The sequence below is a fragment of the Macaca mulatta genome, chromosome 7 (genome assembly GCF_049350105.2).
Source record: "Macaca mulatta isolate MMU2019108-1 chromosome 7, T2T-MMU8v2.0, whole genome shotgun sequence".
In the NCBI taxonomy this organism is placed as follows: Eukaryota; Metazoa; Chordata; class Mammalia; order Primates; family Cercopithecidae; genus Macaca; species Macaca mulatta.
This window is the reverse complement of record NC_133412.1, coordinates 151,772,701-151,791,728: the sequence shown is the minus strand read 5'-3', so window position 1 is coordinate 151,791,728 and position 19,028 is coordinate 151,772,701. Positions and strand designations below refer to the sequence as shown.

The 19,028-nt window shown below is 39.6% G+C and overlaps 1 protein-coding gene across 1 annotated transcript in view; it reads right to left on the bottom strand.

Moving 5' to 3' along the window:
* Positions 1-19,028, bottom strand: part of NRXN3 (neurexin 3) — a 600,687-nt gene that overhangs the window by 457,060 nt on the left and 124,599 nt on the right. The window lies entirely within an intron of this gene.

The following is a 19,028-nucleotide window of genomic DNA, read 5'->3' as shown; positions in this document are numbered from 1 at the left end:
CAGTGTGCTGTATTCAGGAGACCAATCTCATGTGTAAGGATGCACACAGGCTCAAAATAAAGGGATGGAGAAAGATCTACCAAGCAAATGGAAAGAAAAAAATAAAAGCAGGGGTTGCAACCCTAGTCTCTGATAAAACAGACTTTAAACCAACAAAGATCAAAAGAGACAAAGAAGGCCATTACCTAATGGCAAAGGGACCAATTCAATAAGAGCTTACTATCCTAAATATATATGTGCCCAATACAGCAGCACCCAGATTCACAAAGCAAGTCCTTAGAGACCTACAAAGAGACTTAGACTCCCACACGATAATTGTGGGAGACTTTAACACCCCACTGTCAATATCAGACAGATCAACGAGACAGAAAGTTAACAAGGATATCCAGGACTTGAACTCAGCTCTGCAACAACCAGACCTAATAGACATCTACAGAACTCTCTACCCCAAATCAACAGAAAATATGTTGTTCTCAGCAACACATCTCACTTATCCTAAAATTCACCATATAATTGCAAGTAAAGCACTCCTCAGCAAATGTAAAAGAATAGAAATCACAAAAATACTGTCTCTCAGACCACAGTGCAATCAAATGAGAACTCAGGATTAAGAAACACACTCAAAACTGCACAACTACATGGAAACTGAACAAACTGCTCCTGAATAACTATTGGGTACATAACAAAATGAAGGAAGAAATAAAGATTTTCTTTGAAACCAATGAGAACAAAGACACAACACACCAGAATTTCTGGGACACATTTAAAGTAGTGTGTATAGGGAAATTTATAGCACTAAATGCCCACAAGAGAAAGCAGGAAAGATGTATAATCGACACCCTAACATCACAATTAAAAGAACTAGAGAAGCAAGAGCAAACACATTCAAAAGCTAGCAGAAGGCAAGAAATAACTAAGATCAGAGCAGAACTGAAGGGAGATAGAGACACAAAAAACCCTTCAAAAAATCAATGAATCCGAAGCTGGTTTTTTGAAAAGATCAACAAAATTGATAGACCACTAGCAAGACTAATAAGGAAGAAAAGAGAGAAGAATCAAATAGACGCAATAAAAAATGATAAAAGGGATATCACCACTGATCCCACAGAAATACAAACCACCTTCAGAGAATACTGTAAAAACCTCCATACAAATAAACTGGAAAATCTAGAAGAAATTGATAAATTCTTGGAAACATACACCCTTCCAAGACTAAACCACGAAGAAGTTGAACCTCTGAAGAGGCCAACAACAGGCTCTGAAATTGAGACAATAACTATAGCCTAACAACCAAAAAAAGTCCAGGACCAGATGGATTCACAGCTGAATTCTACCAGAAGTACAAGGAAGAGCTGGTACCATTCCTTCTGAAACTATTCCATTCAATAGAAAAAGAGGGAATCCTCCCTAACTCATTTTATGAGGCCAATATCATCGTGATATCAAAGCCTGACAGAGACATAACAGAAAAAGAGAATTTCAGACCAATATCCCTGATGAACATCAATGCAAAAATCCTCAACAAAATACTGGCAAACTGAATCCAGCTGCACATCACAAAGTTTATCCACCACAATCAAGTCGGCTGCATCCCTGGGATGCAAGCCTGGTTCAACATGCACAAATCAATAAACGTAATCCATCACATAAACAGAACCAATGAAAAAAATCACATGATTATCCCAATAGATGCATGCAGAAAAGTCCTTTGACAAAATTCAATGGCACTTCATGCTAAAAACTCTCAATAAACTAGGTATTGATGGAACATTACCTCAAAATAATAAGAGCTATTTATGACAAACCCACAGCCAATATCATACTGAATAGGCAAAAACTGGAAGCATTCCCTTTGAAAACTGGCACAAGACAAGATGCCCTCTGTCACCACTCCTATTCAACATAATGTGGGAAGTTCTGGCCAGGGCAATCAGGCAAGAGAAATAAATGAAAGGTATTCAATTAGGAAATGAGGAAGTCAAATTGTCCCTGTTTGCAGATGATATGACTGTATCTTTAGAAAACCCCATCACCTCAGCCTCAAATCTCCTTAAGCTGATAAGCAACTTCAGCAAAGTCGCAGGATACAAAATCAACGTGCAAAAATCACAAGCATTCCTATACATCATTAACAGACAAACAGAGAGCCAAATCATGAATGAACTTCCATTCACAATTGCTGCAAAGAGAATAAAATAACTAGGAATCCAACTTACAAGGGATGTGAAGGACCTCGTCAAGGAGAACTACAAACCACTGCTCAATGAAATAAAAAGGACACAAACAAATGGAAGAATATTCCATGCTCATGGATAGGAAGAATCAATATCGTGAAAATGGCCAAACTGCCCAAAGTAATTCATAGATTAAATGCCATCCCCATCAAGCTACCAATGACTTTCTTCACAGAATTGGAAAAAACTACTTTAAAGTTCATATGGAATCAAAACAGAGTCCACAATGCCAAGACAATTCTAAGCCAAAAGAACAAAGCTGGCGGCATCATGCTACCTGACTTCAAACTATATTACAAGGCTACAGCAACCAAAACAGCATGGTACTGGTACCAAAACAGATATATAGACCAATGGAACAGAACAGAGGCCTCAGAAGTAACACCACACATCTACAACCATCTGATCTTTGACAACCCTGACAAAAACAAGAAATGTGGAAAGGATTCCCTATTTAATGAACGGTGCTGGGAAAACTGGCTAGCCATATGTAGAAAGCTGAAACTGGATCCCTTCCTTACACCTTATAACAAAAATCAATTCAAGATGGATTAAAGACTTAAATGTTAGACCTAAAACCATAAAAACCCTAGAAGACAACCTAGGCAATACCATTCAGGACATAGGCATGGACAAGGGCTTCATGTCTAAAACACCAAAAGCAATGGCAACAAAAGCCAAAATAGACAAATGGGATCTAATTAAACTAACGAGCTTCTGCATGGCAAAAGAAACTACCATCAGAGTGAACACACAACCTACAGAATAGGAGAAAATTTTTGCAATCTACCCATCTGACAAAGGGCTAATATCCAGAATCTACCAAGAACTCAAACAAATTTACAAGAAAAAAAAGCAAACAACCCCATTAAAAGTGGGCAAAGGATATGAACAGACACTTCTCAAAAGAAGACATCTATGCAGCCAACAGACACATGAAAAAATGCTCATCATCACTGGTCATCAGAGAAATGCAAATCAAAACCACAATGAGATACCATCTCATACCAGTTACAATGGTCATCATTAAAAAGTCAGGAAACAACATATGCTGGAGAGGATGTGGAGAAATAGGAATGCTTTTACACTGTTGGTGGGAGTGTAAGTTAGTTCAACCATTGTGGAAGACAGTGTGGTGATTCCTCAAGGATCTAGAACTAGAATTACCATTGGACCCAGTGATCCCATTACTGGGTATATACCCAAAGGGTTATAAATCATGCTACTATAAAGACATATGCACACTTATGTTTATTGTGGCACTATTCACAATATCAAAGACTTGGAACCAACCCAAATGTCCATCAATGATAGACTGGATTAAGAAAATGTGGCACATATACACCATGGAATACTATACATCCATAACAAAGGATAAGTTTATGTCCTTTGCAGGAACATGGATGAAGCTGGAAACCATCATTCTCAGTAAACTATCACAAGGACAGAAAACCAAACGCAGCATGTTCTCACTCATAGGTGGGAATTGAACACTGAGATAACTTGGACACACGTCGGGGAACATCACACACTGGGGCCTGTCAAGGGGTGGGGAGCTGGGGGAGGGATAGCATTAGGAGAAATACCTAATGTACATGACGAGTTGATGGGTGCAGCAAACCAACATGGCACAGTATACTTATGTATCAAACCTGCACGTTGTGCACATGTACCCTAGAACTTAAAGTATAATTTTAAAAAGAAAAAAATATCTGTAGGTCTCAGGCATATTCAACCTACATATTAAGCCTCAGACCAGCTACAGCTAGTTCTATTACAACCAGTTCTGTATAATATAATAAAAATCCTGGTATTGAGATCTACTTATGATAATTCACCATAAACATCACCAGGCTGCCTTACTAGAGTAGCCCTATGCCTACTTTGGGTTTCCTCAGAAGCAAACCTTCAGACCAAGAGTAAAGTGCAGGTAGATTATCTGAAACATGATGTGGGGATGTGACCTACAGATGGGGCAAAAGCCAGCTACTATCAAGGGAAAATAGAATTTTAGCTCACTGAAGAAGGTCTAGGAGCCAGTAGAAAACACCACCAGCCATTGTTTGATGAATACTGAGGAAAGGGAACATTAATTTCTCTACACTTTTGGCCTATAGCACAGGATACAAAGTGGATCTATTAGCAAAGAGTAAGCCCCCAGAGAGAAAAATGCATGCCTGATTGAAGTTGCATTGACATGGTGAGGATAAGGGAATATGGGAGGGGTTCTGACAGCAACTGCCATACCATGGAATACTCTCAGGCACTATTCTTTGCTTTAAGAATTAGTAATCATGAGTCTGATGAGAAACTTGAGCAGAATAGAACACATGGCTTCACACAAGTAAAAAAAAAAAAAAAGTCACTTGAGAGTATCATAAATCACAGCTAAGCTCTACCCAACATCAATGGCATCCCACCACAAATAGCATTTATTTGGTTCTTACTAACAGCAAGATGTGGCACTAGGCACTTACATTTTCTTACCTAATCCTCAGAACTGTTCTATACTAAGCATGATTATCCATTTTTTTATAGGTTTGGAAAATGATGAGTCTGAAAGTTCAAGTTGCTTTACCAACACAATACAGATGGTAAGAAACGAATACAGGATTTAAATGTCTAAATGCCTCCTCTTTCAACTACATCATATCATCCTTTGGACTTTTTAGTCTCTTCCTCCTCCTCTTTCTCTCATAGAGAATATTGACTGAGCTCTGACTACATGCTAGGCATTGAAGTAAGCACTATCCCATTAAGTGTCACAAAAACCATGTGACCTGGCCACTATCATTGATCCCCTTCTACAGTTGAGATAACTAAATGTTGGAATACTTAAGTAGCTTCTTAAAACCACAAATTAGTAAAGTGGCAAAGTCAGGAACAGAAATTAGGCCTTCCTAACACCAAAGCTCTGTCCTTTTATTATTAAACTATTTTACTGCATAATCCTAAAAACAACACAGGTATGAATGGGTAGGTGCCTGTTATCAAAATCAATTTGCCACATAATCCAGAGTGAAACTAAGCTCCAAATTCAACAGACTTCTTCCTTTCCCCTCCCCACCCTCCCTCCAGGATTTTGCCCAGTAAACAGAGAAGCAGAATCTTAGATATCTTCATATTTGGCAGAAGCAGGGCAGCTCAGTTGTCAGTCTCACGCTACCTGAGGGAAATGGAAGGCTTTTTGTTTTTCAATTAAAAGATAAGACAGAAACATTTCAATGAATTGCCTCTCATTTTCTTGTATTATTGCTCTAATTTGCTCATTATACACAATTATTAATTGTGCTTCATTATAATTAGATGGTCTTTACTTATAACAAAGGAACAATCATGTCTGTCCTTGTTTGTATTCATTTGTGTACATACACATATATGGGAGGGGAAAATACACCAATTTTAAAAGTGAAACTATTGTTAATGTACAAACAACTATTACCACTAAAAGTACATATAATTGCCTATTGCAAAAAACACTGCACAAATACAGGTTAAGGAGCACCTGTTTCTGGTAAGTAGCAACGGGGGAAAAAAAGGAGAATCTGAGGGTCCTAGGGGAATACCAAAGTGCTACCTTTTGTAAAGAAAAATGTAATCCCAGGAATGTTGAATGGCACTGTGGCACAGTGATCATCTCAGAACTCTACACCAGAATCTGGTTTAGAATTTTAAGTATAAAAGAGAAAGGGAGAGACTAAAAGGGTTCTGAGGAATGCCATAATAATGTTCTGAGCAAAATAGGATCTAGAAATACAGGTTAAAGAAATGAGGATGATGGTATTTGGCTGGCTGCTCTGCATCACCTTTTCTGCTTATTACCCTGTAGAGAGAATATTCATTATAGATTGGGCAGCCATTCAGATGCACACTCATGCTTATTCCACTTTCTGAATATGATTATGACATTCTTTAAAATCTTATTTTATACAGTTTACACATGCAAAAATTCAGTGTGGCCCTCACAGATCCACTGACGTCTGTCTGTGATTGACACTTCCTTACAGCTGACAGCATTTATCTATAGTCATTATTGTCAGTGAACATTTTTTATTTATCTCAGTTTTGATACAAAATATCATCATAGGCTTAAAAGTCTCCACAGTAGATTCATGTTATTTAAGAGACAGACAGCAAAATACATGTTGACTCATTATCTCCCAATGGCGAAGACTGACTACAGACTTTCCAGAAGTCATTTGGTTTTAAATTAGTATTTACATAATTGGGGCAAATAGGCTGCAAAAGCTATCATTAAAACTTTTTCAGCCCATTTCTCCCACAGTGCACTGTTACTTAATGGGGTACACCATTACTTAATGGGGGAAAGCCTGGATTTCTTCAAACCTGCTCTAAATTTGTCATAAATTCATTAAACTTAATTGAGCAGTTCCTGTGTGTCAAGAACCTTGCTCAGTACTACAGATACAAATGATGTACTGAAAGAGTATGGAGGCACATTGAGGAAAACAAATACAAAAACAGATCATAACTCAGTACCATGAGTGCAATGGCTATAGTGGCCATATGCATGGTACTTTATACCAACAGAAGGGAAGGTGCTTCAACCTTGGTAAGGGATGGAGAAAGTGGGTGCAGAAATGTTGGGGAGGGCTTCCTGGAAAGATGATACTGAGCCGATTTTCAACAGATGATCAGGAGTTAACTAAGAAAATAGGCAAATGCCAATATTAGCAAAGGGGAAAGCTCCCACAAACCACAAACTTTCTGAGAAAAAACGGATCAAACACAGGGAACCACTAGCAACTGGGTGTTGTGGAGGGTGAACAGCAAGGTAAATGATGGTTGGAACAAAACACAGGAAAAATGGAAGGAGCTGGATTGTGGACAGTCTTACATAGAAAATTGGACTATTACCCTACAGGAACTAGGAAGGTAACAAAGATTTTAATCAGGTCAGCTTTGCATTTTACACAGTGAATATGAGTGAGGGTGTACACTAGTGATATGGGAGGATAAACAACTAGAAGAGAGTTGGAGGTGGGGAGGCCGAGGCGGGCAGATCACCAGAGGTCAGGAGTTTGAGACCAGCCTGACCAATATGGCAAAACCCCATCTCTACTAAAAATACAAAAACTAGCTGGGCATGGTGGCTGTAGTCCCAGCTACTTGGGAGGTGGAGGCAGGAGAATCACCTGGAGGCGGAGATTGCAGCGAGCCAAGATCGCACCACTGCTCTCCAGCCCGGGCGACAGAGCAAGACTCCATCTCAAAAAAAAAAAAAAAAAAAAAAAAAAAAAAAAAAAAAGTGGCTGGAGGGAGAGATATCAGTTGGAAGGCTGATATAGTGGCATAGTAAGAAACAACAAAGCTCAGAATATAGGCAGTGGTAGCAGAAATAGAGGAGACAGGGAATTGAGACCTGTTGAGGAAGAAAGTAAATAGAGCTTGATGGGTGTGGAAGATGTGAAGTTTCTGAGACAGCTAGCTGAGACAGATAGGAGTGTCACATTCAGAAATGGCAAATACTCGAAGAATAGCAAGTTTGGTGGAAAACAGGAAAGGTGATTCTAAGCTGACAGAATTAAGACAAGTAGAGAGAGAGAGAGAGAGAGAGAGAGAGAGGCTGAAGATCATGTAGTGGGGTGGGGTGAATATGGAGAGAGAGAATGAATTATAGAGAAATCTCCTGAAAGATAGGAGAGAAGGAACTGGTCTTGAATGAGAGAAGTCATCTCTAAGCCTGCAGAAAAGGAAATGAGAATTGATATAGAAGAAAGAATCTTTCGAAGGGGGCTGGAGAACTAAAAAAAAAAAAAAAAAAAAAAAAAAAAAAAACACACACACATACACACAAAATATCATCAATTTTCTTTTTCTTTTCTTTCTTTCTTTTTTTAAAATTTTTTATTTTTTATTTTTTAAGAGGGAGTTTCACTCTTGTTGCCCAGGCTGGAGCGCAATGGTGTGATCTTGGCTCACCACAACCTCCGCCTCCTGGGTTCAAGCGATTCTCCTGCCTCAGTCTCCCAAGTAGCTGGGATTAAAGCCATGTGCCACCACACTTGGCTATTTTTTTTTTTTTGTATTTTTAGTGGAGATGGGGTTTCTCCATGTTGGTCAGGCTGGTCTTGAACTTCCAACCTCAGGTGATCCACCTGCCTCAGCCTCTCAAAGTGCTGGGATTACAGGCGTGAGCCACCATGCCCAGCCAATTTTCTCCCTGAAGCAGGAATAAGGTTCTTCAATAAAACTGAGAGTTGAATAAGAAAAATACAAAAGTGGTGATATTTTGGAGCCGTCATTGAAGGAGATGGGACTGGGAGACCACCACAAAGTAGAAACGTTAACTGAAAATTCTGAAAGCATAAAACCTTCCCCCAAAAGGTTTACCTCCTAGAAAAGAAGCATAAAATAAACTTAGTCTCAAAGTGTCTACAGTTTCCCTAAGGACAGAAAGATAGTAAGAAGGTTAAATAAAAAGTATTTGAGTACCTTTGGCCTCTACCAGCTACATCTTTATCTACCACTTAATAGAACTCCTTCCAATCTCATGGAGAGTCTCAAATACCATGTCAGACTCTAAAACGTCAACACAGGAGACACCAGCACATGCAAAAAAGGAAATGATACTCTGATTCAGTTCAGATTGGCACAGATGGATAGCAGAAGGTATCTGAGTTCTATCATGAGCCCTTTTGTAAAAAACAAAATGTAGATGCTTCTGGGTAAAACTTGAATTCTCTCTCAAGCCAAGGTTTTGAGAAAATTGCTGGCTCAGGTAAAATTTCAGCTCCCGCCCTTCCATCAAGCAACCTTAGTTGTAGTGATTCTCACTGTATATGCAAATACCCAGCCTGGGATAACTCTGAAATTCTGATCATAGCAATTAGACACTGAGAAGGAGATTGACATAAAGTAAGTGTAGGAAGAAAACTTCACTCTCTCATTTCTCATTCCAAAGTAAGTGTAGGAAGAAAACCTCACCTCCAGGCCCAGGTCAAAGGGTAGGCTAACTCTGACATTTTGGCTAATCTCCATCAGCTCCTGTCCTAAGCTTCCTAGTGAAAGTAGCCCAGGATGTCTATTGCCATGAGAAGAGGGCTGGCTCAGATTTGTGTGTGATGGCCATAAAAGGGGCAAAAAGAAAGAGACAGACTATGAAAAGTAAAGGTGCTTCAAGAAAATGAAGGAAAGGCATCAAAGGTTAGAAAATAAATGAAAGTAGTGCTACTTACAGAGTCCAGGAGAAGACAAAGTGAGAGACCCAGTGGTCAAGAAGCCATTTTGCTGTTCATTAGTAAAGCTCTGCATTTGAATACAGCTAATGAGAAGGGGAAAAATGAGTTCTTAGGAAAGGCAGAGGTGGGGACAGTGCCTGTTAAATTAAAAGAATTTAACAGGCACTGAGAATTAGTCAATCTGGTTTTTGAATGTTACAGCCAAATACAGTAAAACCTGAAAGTTTGGGAAGGATTCATCCCCATGAATGTGTATGTTCCACTAGTTAAATCTTGGCAGAGTTTACCTGCTTTTGTAATTCTTGCCCTGGCAATAGTATGACCCAGGTTTTAGGTCAAGTCCTAAAACCAATGCTCCATGAACAGCTGGGCCTACTCCTGTCTACACTTGGTTACTTGGAAGAGAGCCACACTTAGCATAAAAGACACCTCAGCCATCAGCAAGAGCACTGGTGGTTCTCCTGTTAAGTCAAACTCAGAAGAAGATATCAGTTTCCAGGACAACCCTTCTCCATCCTCCAGGTACCTGAAAAATAACTTGTAGAAGCCTAAGTGCCTTGACAACTGAAAATGTAATTTTTCCAAGGGAAAGAGAAAATAAAAAGGTTCTAAGTAAATTTTCTTCTGCTAAAGGGGGTGACTTTCACCACAGTGGCTGAGAACCCTGTCCCAAACTGAATATTTCTTCATCCTGCTGTTCAGGGAGTGACAGATAAAAAGTAACCTGACACCTCTGTCCACGGTGCTGAAAATCTCCATATAAGCAGACTCTGGGCGTGTTTAAAAAGATGGAATTCACAGCCCTGGTGTCTGGAGAGCATAATTGTTTATCAGGCCACATGCAAAGAGTAGAGCTTTTTTACTCTTTCTTTCTTTTATCTCTTTGATTAGCCAAGTCATGATTTTGCTATGAAATGTGGGGTTTTTGGCCACGTTGAAAATTCCTATACGAATTTTAGAAGATGTCAAACTTGGAATTAATTAAATTGCACTGTGTAAATATTTATTAATTCAACAAGTATTATTGACTTCCTACTTGTACAGCAGAGAACTATGCTAGTGCTAAGTATTTAGTGCAGAGCAATGCCAAGCTCCTGCCTGCATGATTCTCTCACACATTCTACATGTATGTTATTCTATATAAAAGCCAGTTAACAAAAGGCCATGTGGTAGTAAGGTGATTTGTTGATGGGGGATGAGATGGCCCAGTATGGGAGTCAGAAAATGCCACAGTGGGGATACTGTACAGTAACTGTGAAAGAGCCAATGCTTTTCAGAGCTGAAGAGAGCCAAATCAAACGGTTAGAAAATGCTGTAATTCAGGACCCAGAGCTACAGAAACAGATAACTGAGGGAAGGATGAGGAACTGTGGGAACAGCCTCTGTTGACTAAAGCTGCAAAAACAAAACAAAGAAGTAGAATCAAGGAGGTTCTATGGAGAGGGAGAAGAGGATGATGCCATGTTGGGGTTCATGTTGCTTCAAGAAAATGATTTTGACCCGAAATCAAAGGAATGTCTGAGACCCAGAAAGAAAGAAAAGACATTGCTTCTCTAGTAATCAAGTTAAGTACAGAACTTAGTTTCTACTATGATCTCTCTCTCCAGTTTGTCACAGTTGCCACCATTTACACCCAACTCAAGGCATTTGAATTTCCCACTCTTATTTCACGCCATTTTCTAGGAACCAATGTAGCACGTCACTTCCCACGTTGTCAAGTAATTCTTCTTTGAACTGAATCTAAATTCCACCTTCTGCAACGTGCAGCTATTTCTACTTGCTGGCTGAGTGAAAGATTTGGTGCTAAACTGACTTGTACAGTTTGAGGACATTACACTTTTTTCCCTGGCACATTTAGTCAGACTCTATTATGAGGTTACAATCTCCTGATGTTTCTCTCTCCTATTATTTTAGCTCCACTAGCAAGAAGAGAATAGTACTGTGAGTCAAGAGCCATGTGTTATTGGTGCTGGCTTTGTGATCTCAGGCCCCAGTTTCTTCATGTGAAAAATAAGGGGCTATGACTGGTAAACAACCTAGCATTGTGCCTGCTATACAGGGCTGGGAATAGGGTGAGGGAAGTGCCTCTCTTGCATCAGGCATAAAATTTAAGGGGGTACCAAGAGAATTGGTAATCTAGATACATAATTTTAATGCAACATTGAAAACATAAAAATGAATGGACATATCCATGCTAAACAAAGTATCAAAAATTTAAATAAAGACAGGACCCCAAATCTGTACTTGCGTGACTCTGCCTCACTCACCTCATTCTTAAAAAAAGACTCTAGGGAGCAAGATGGCCGAATAGGAACAGCTCCAGTCTCCAACTCGCAGCGCGAGCGACACAGAAGACAGGTGATTTCTGCATTTTCAACTGAGGTACTGGGTTCATCTCACTAGGGAGTGCGGGACAATCAGTGCTGGTCAGCTGCTGCAGCCCGACCAGCGAGAGCTGAAGCAGGGCGAGGCAAGGCCTCACCTGGGAAGCACAAGGGGGAAGGGAATCCCTTTTCCTAGCCAAGGGAACTGAGACACATAACACCTGGAAAATCGGATAACTTCCACCCCAATACTGCACTCTACCAAGGATCTTAGCAAATGGACACAACAGAAGATTATATCCCACACCTGGCCGGGAGGGTTCCATGCCCACGGAGCCTCCCTCATTGCTAGCACAGCAGTCTGTGATCTCGCGGCAAGGCAGCAGCGAGGCTGGGGGAGGGGCGCCCACCATTGCTGAGGCTTAAGTAGATAAACAAAGTGGCTGGGAAGCTCGAACTGGGTGGAGCTCACAGCAGCTCAAGGAGTCCTGCCTGTCTCTGTAGACTCCACCTCTGGGGACAGGGCACAGCTAAACAACAACAACAACAAAAAGCAGCTGAAACCTCTGCAGACGCAAACGACTCTGTCTGACAGCTTTGAAGAGAGCAGTGGATCTCCCAACACAGAGGTTGAGATCTGAGAACGGACAGACTGCCTGCTCAAGTGGGTCCCTGACCCCTGAGTAGCCTAACTGGGAGACATCCCCCACTAGGGGCAGACCGACACCCCACACCTCACACGGTGGAGTACACCCCTGAGAGGAGGCTTCCAAAGCAAGAATCAGACAGGTACACTCGCTGTTCAGCAATATTCTATCTTCTGAAGCCTCTGCTGCTGATACCCAGGCAAACAGGGTCTGGAGTGGACCTCAAGCAATCTCCAACAGACCTACAGCTGAGGGTCCTGACTGTTAGAAGGAAAACTAACAAACAGGAAGGACACCCACACCAAAACCCCATCAGTACATCACCATCATCAAAGACCAGAGGCAGATAAAACCACAAAGATGGGGAAAAAGCAGGGCAGAAAAGCTGGAAATTCAAAAAATAAGAGTGCATCGCCCCCTGCAAAGGAACGCAGCTCATCGCCAGCAACGGATCAAAGCTGGACGGAGAATGACTTTGACGAGATGAGAGAAGAAGGCTCCAGTCCATCAAACTTCTCAGAGCTAAAGGAGGAATTACATACCCAGCGCAAAGAAACTAAAAATCTTGAAAAAAGAGTGGAAGAATTGATAACTAGAATAATTAATGCAGAGAAGGCCATAAACGAATTGACAGAGATGAAAACCATGACACGAGAAATACATGACAAATGCACAAGCTTCAGTAACTGACTCGATCAACTGGAAGAAAGAGTATCAGCGATTGAGGATCAAATGAATGAAATGAAGTGAGAAGAGAAACCAAAAGAACAAAGAAGAAAAAGAAATGAACAAAGCCTGCAAGAAGTATGGGATTATGTAAAAAGACCAAATCTACGTCTGATTGGGGTGCCTGAAAGTGAGGGGGAAAATGGAACCAAGTTGGAAAACACTCTTCAGAATATCATCCAGGGGAACTTCCCCACTCTAGTAGGGCAGGCCAACATTCAAATTCAGGAAATACAGAGAATGCCACAAATATACTCCTCGAGAAGAGCAACTCCAAGACACATAATTGCCAGATTCACCAAAGTTGAAATGAAGGAAAAAAATCTTAAAGGCAGCCAGAGAGAAAGGTCGGGTTACCCACAAAGGGAAGCCCATCAGTCTAACAGCAGATCTCTTGGCAGAAACTCTACAAGCCAGAAGAGAGTGGGGGCCAATATTCAACATTCTTAAAGAAAAGAATTTTAAACCCAGAATTTCATATCCAGCCAAACTAAGTTTCATAAGTGAAGGAGAAATAAAATACTTTATAAATAAGCAAATGCTTAGAGATTTTGTCACCACCAGGCCTGCCTTACAAGAGACCCTGAAGGAAGCACTAAACATGAAAAGGAACAACCAGTACCAGCCATTGCAAAAACATGCCAAAATGTAAAGACCATCGAGGCTAGGAAGAAACTGCATCAACTAACGAGCAAAATAACCAGTTAATATCATAATGGCAGGATCAAGTTCACACATAACAATATTAACCTTAAATGTAAATGGACTAAATACTCCAATTAAAAGACACAGACTGGCAAACTGGATAAAGAGTCAAGACCCATCAGTTTGCTGTATTCAGGAGACCCATCTCACATGCAGAGACATACATAGACTCAAAATAAAGGGATGGAGGAAGATCTACCAAGCAAATGGAGAACAAAAAAAAGCAGGGGTTGCAATACTAGTCTCTGATAAAACAGACTTTAAACCATCAAAGATCAAAAGAGACAAAGAAGGCCAATACATAATAGTAAAGGGATCAATTCAACAGGAAGAGCTAACTATCCTAAATATATATGCACCTAATACAGGAGCACCCAGATTCATAAAGCAAGTCCTTAGAGACTTACAAAGAGACTTAGACTCCCATACAATAATAATGGGAGACTTCAACACTCCACTGTCAACATTAGACAGATCAACGAGACAGAAAGTTAACAAGGATATCCAGGAATTGAACTCATCTCTGCAGCAAGCAGACCTAATAGATATCTACAGAACTCTCCACCCCAACTCAACAGAACATACATTCTACTCAGCACCACATCACACTTATTCCAAAATTGACCACATAATTGGAAGTAAAGCACTCCTCAGCAAATGTACAAGAACAGAAATTATAACAAACTGTCTCTCAGACCACAGTGCAATCAAACTAGAACTCAGGACTAAGAAACTCAATCAAAACTGCTCAACTACATGGAAACTGAATAACCTGCTCCTGATTGACTACTGGGTACATAACGAAATGAAGGCAGAAATAACGATGTTCTTTGAAACCAATGAGAACAAAGATACAACATACCAGAATCTCTGGGACACATTTAAAGCAGTGTGTAGAGGGAAATTTATAACACCAAATGCCCACAAGAGAAAGCTGGAAAGATCTAAAATTGACACTCTAACATCACAATTAAAAGAACTAGAGAAGCAAGAGCAAACACATTCGAAAGCTAGCAGAAGGCAAGAAATAACTAAGATCAGAGCAGAACTGAAGGAGATAGAGACACAAAAAACCCTCCAAAAAATCAATGAATCCAGGAGTTGGTTTTTTGAAAAGATCAACAAAATTGATAGACTGCTTGTAAGACTAATAAAGAAGAAAAGAGAGAAGAATCAAATAGATGCAATAAAAAATGATAAAGGGGATATCACCACTGACCCCACAGAAATACAAAGTACCATCAGAGAATACTATAAACACCTCTATGCAAATAAACTAGATAATCTAGAAGAAATGGATAATTTCCTGGACACTTACACTCTCCCAAGACTAAACCAGGAAAAAATTGAATCCCTGAATAGACCAATAGCAGGCTCTGAAATTGAGGCAATAATTAATAGCCTACCAACCAAAAAAAGTCCAGGACCAGATGGATTCACAGCTGAATTCTACCAGAGGTACAAGGAGGAGCTGGTACCATTCCTTCTGAAACTATTCCAATCAATAGAAAAAGAGGGAATCCTCCCTAACTCATTTTATGAGGCCAACATCATCCTGATACCAAAGCCTGGCAGAGACACAACAAAAAAAGAGAATTTTAGACCAATACACCTGATGAACATTGATGCAAAATTCCTCAATAAAATACTGGCAAACCAGATCCAGCAGCACATCAAAAAGCTTATCCACCATGATCAAATGGGCTTCATCCCTGGGATGCAAGGCTGGTTCAACATTTGCAAATCAATAAATGTAATCCAGCATATAAACAGAACCAAAGACAAAAACCACATGATTATCTCAATAGATGCAGAAAAGTCCTTTGACAAAATTCAATGGCACTTCATGCTAAAAACGCTCAATAAATTTGGTATTGATGGAACGTATCTTAAAATCATAAGAGCTATTTATGACAAACCCATAGCCAATATCATACTGAATGGGCAAAATCTGGAAAAATTCCCTTTGAAAACTGGCACAAGACAGGGATGCCCTCTCTCACCACTCCTATTCAACATAGTGTTGGAAGTTCTGGCTAGGGCAATCAGGCAAGAGAAAGAAATAAAGGGTATTCACTTAGGAAAAGAAGAAGTCAAATTTTCCCTGTTTGCAGATGACATGATTGTATATTTAGAAAACCCCATTGTCTCAGCCCAAAATCTCCTTAAGCTGATAAGCAACTTCAGCAAAGTCTCAGGATACAAAATTAATGTGCAAAAATCACAAGCATTCTTATACACCAGTAGCAGACAGAGAGCCAAATCATGAATGAACTTCCATTCACAATTGCTTCAAAGAGAATAAAATACCTAGAAATCCAACTTACAAGGGATGTAAAGGACCTCTTCAAGGAGAACTACAAACCACTGCTCAGTGAAATAAAAGAGGACACAAACAAATGGAAGAACATATCATGCTCATGGATAGGAAGAATCAATATCATGAAAATGGCCATACTGCCCAAGATAATTTATAGACTCAATGCCATCCCCATCAAGCTACCAACGAGTTTCTTCACAGAATTGGAAAAAACTGCTTTAAAGCTCATATGGAACCAAAAAAGAGCCCACATTGCCAAGACAATCCTAAGTCAAAAGAACAAAGCTGGAGGCATCACACTACCTGACTTCAAACTATACTACAAGGCTATAGTAACCAAAACAGCATGGTACTGGTACCAAAACAGAGATATAGACCAATGGAACAGAACAGAGCCCTCAGAAATAATACCACACATCTACAGCCATCTGATCTTTGACAAACCTGACAAAAACAAGAAATGGGGAAAGGATTGCCTATTTAATAAATGGTGCTGGGAAAATTGGCTAGCCATAAGTAGAAAGCTGAAACTGGATCCTTTCCTTACTCCTTAAACGAAAATTAATTCAAGATGGATTAGAGACTTAAATGTTAGACCTAATACCATAAAAACCCTAGAAGAAAACCTAGGTAATACCATTCAGGACATAGGCACGGGCAAGGACTTCATGTCTAAAACACCAAAAGCAATGGCAACAAAAGCCAAAATTGAAAAATGGGATCTAATTAAACTAAAGAGATTCTGCACAGCAAAATAAACTACCATCAGAGTGAACAGGCAACCTACAGAATGGGAGAAAATTTTTGCAATCTACTCATCTGACAAAGGGCTAATATCCAGAACCTACAAGGAACTCAAACAAATTTACAAGAAAAAAACAAACAACCCCATCAAAAAGTGGGAAAAGGATATGAACAGACAGTTCTCAAAAGAAGACATTCATACAGCAACAGACACATGAAAAAATGCTCATCATCACTGGTCATCAGAGAAATGCAAATCAAAACCACAATGAGATACCATCTCACACCAGTTAGAATGGCAATCATTAAAAAGTCAGGAAACAACAGGTGCTGGAGAGGATGTGGAGAAATAGGAACACTTTTACACTGTTGGTGGGATTGTAAACTAGTTCAACCATTATGGAAAACAGTATGGCGATTCCTCAAGGATCTAGAACTAGAAGTACCATATGACCCAGCCATCCCATTACTGGGCATATACCCAAAGGATTATAAATCATGCTGCTATAAAGACACATGTACACGTATGTTTATTGCGGCATTATTCACAATAGCAAAGACTTGGAATCAACCCAAATGTCCATCAGTGAACAGACTGGATTAAGAAAATGTGGCACATATACACCATGGAATACTATGCAGCCATAAAAAAGGATGAGTTTGTGTCCTTTATAGGGACATGGATGCAGCTGGAAACCATCATTCTCAGCAAACTATCGCAAGGACAGAAAACCAAACACCACATGTTCTGACTCTTAGTGGGAACTGAACAATGAGATCACTTGGAGTCGGGAAGGGGAACATCATACACTGGGGCCTATCATGGGGAGGGGCGACGGGGGAGGGATTGCATTGTGAGTTATACCTGATGTAAATGACGAGATGATGGGTGCTGATGAGTTAATGGTGCAGCACGCCAACATGGCACAAGTATACATATGTAACAAACCTGCACATTATGCACATGTACCCTAGAACTTAAAGTATAATAATAAAAAATAAATAAATAAATAAATAATGAAAGAATATGAGTAAGTTACAGAGAATATTGAGAAGCATCTGAAATGGTAATGCTTGTGATACATAAAACCATGACAAACTATGATTCTTTTAAAATTTGTCTACAAAGATGTTTACCAAAAAAAGAAAAAAGACTCTAAGAGCGATCCCTTCTGCCTATAGAAGTCTATAATTCCCATTAATTCAATTCAAGTCAATTCCATGGGCAACTGTTTCACAACCTTTATCTTGAACCTATCAAAATCTGAATCTAGGTACTAAACCCATAATTTCTAACGTTAGAAATTATACTTGCATCCAAACATGCTTGGTTCTGTGACTTACTGACTCTACTCTTAACTGTAAAATGGGGACAATGATATCCTGCCCTCACATAGTTATGGGGAAAATCAAATGAAACAACCACCCCACACTACATCCCACATCCTGGCTACTGACCTGGAAAAGTCAGGTGAGGGTTCACATTTAATCAGGAGTGTGGAGATGTAAAGCAATTCAATCCTCTACCCCAAAATACTACATAAAATTGGAATTCCACTGAAGGGAAGTTGTTGCATTGCCAACATCTTGAAAGGCAAAACTGCTGAAAATCAATCACCTCCTTTGCCGCTGGGCCAGGAACTAGGCAAAGGAAAATAACAGAAAGAAGCAAAGTGTGATAAGACGAAAACTTCTCTCGGTTCATCCCAATTTGGGTTGTTTTACTTCCATTAACTCCCTCAAACTCACAGAATAATTTGAAAAAGATAATCTGTAACTGGGAATACTTTGAAAAGCAAAGGATCATAATGAAAGTGAATTGAGTTTAATATTTATACAGGGCAGTTCTAATTAAATTAACACACTCATGGATATGCTAAGCAGCAGACAGTTGTCTGCTTTTCTTCTCGTTATCCTTCCCTACCAATTACTGCACATCTTTTTTAAATTTTTAATTCTTCTTGATATAGTTTTACTTCACAGAGGAGGAAAAAAATAAGCAAATGATAATCTTTTAAAGAAGAAAATAAAGATAAGAAGGCATTTCTTCTAAATAAGAGAGATGTTGTCCTGTCATCAGTGACAAATAATAAATCAGCCATCAACACAGTCACTATTAGGCCTAA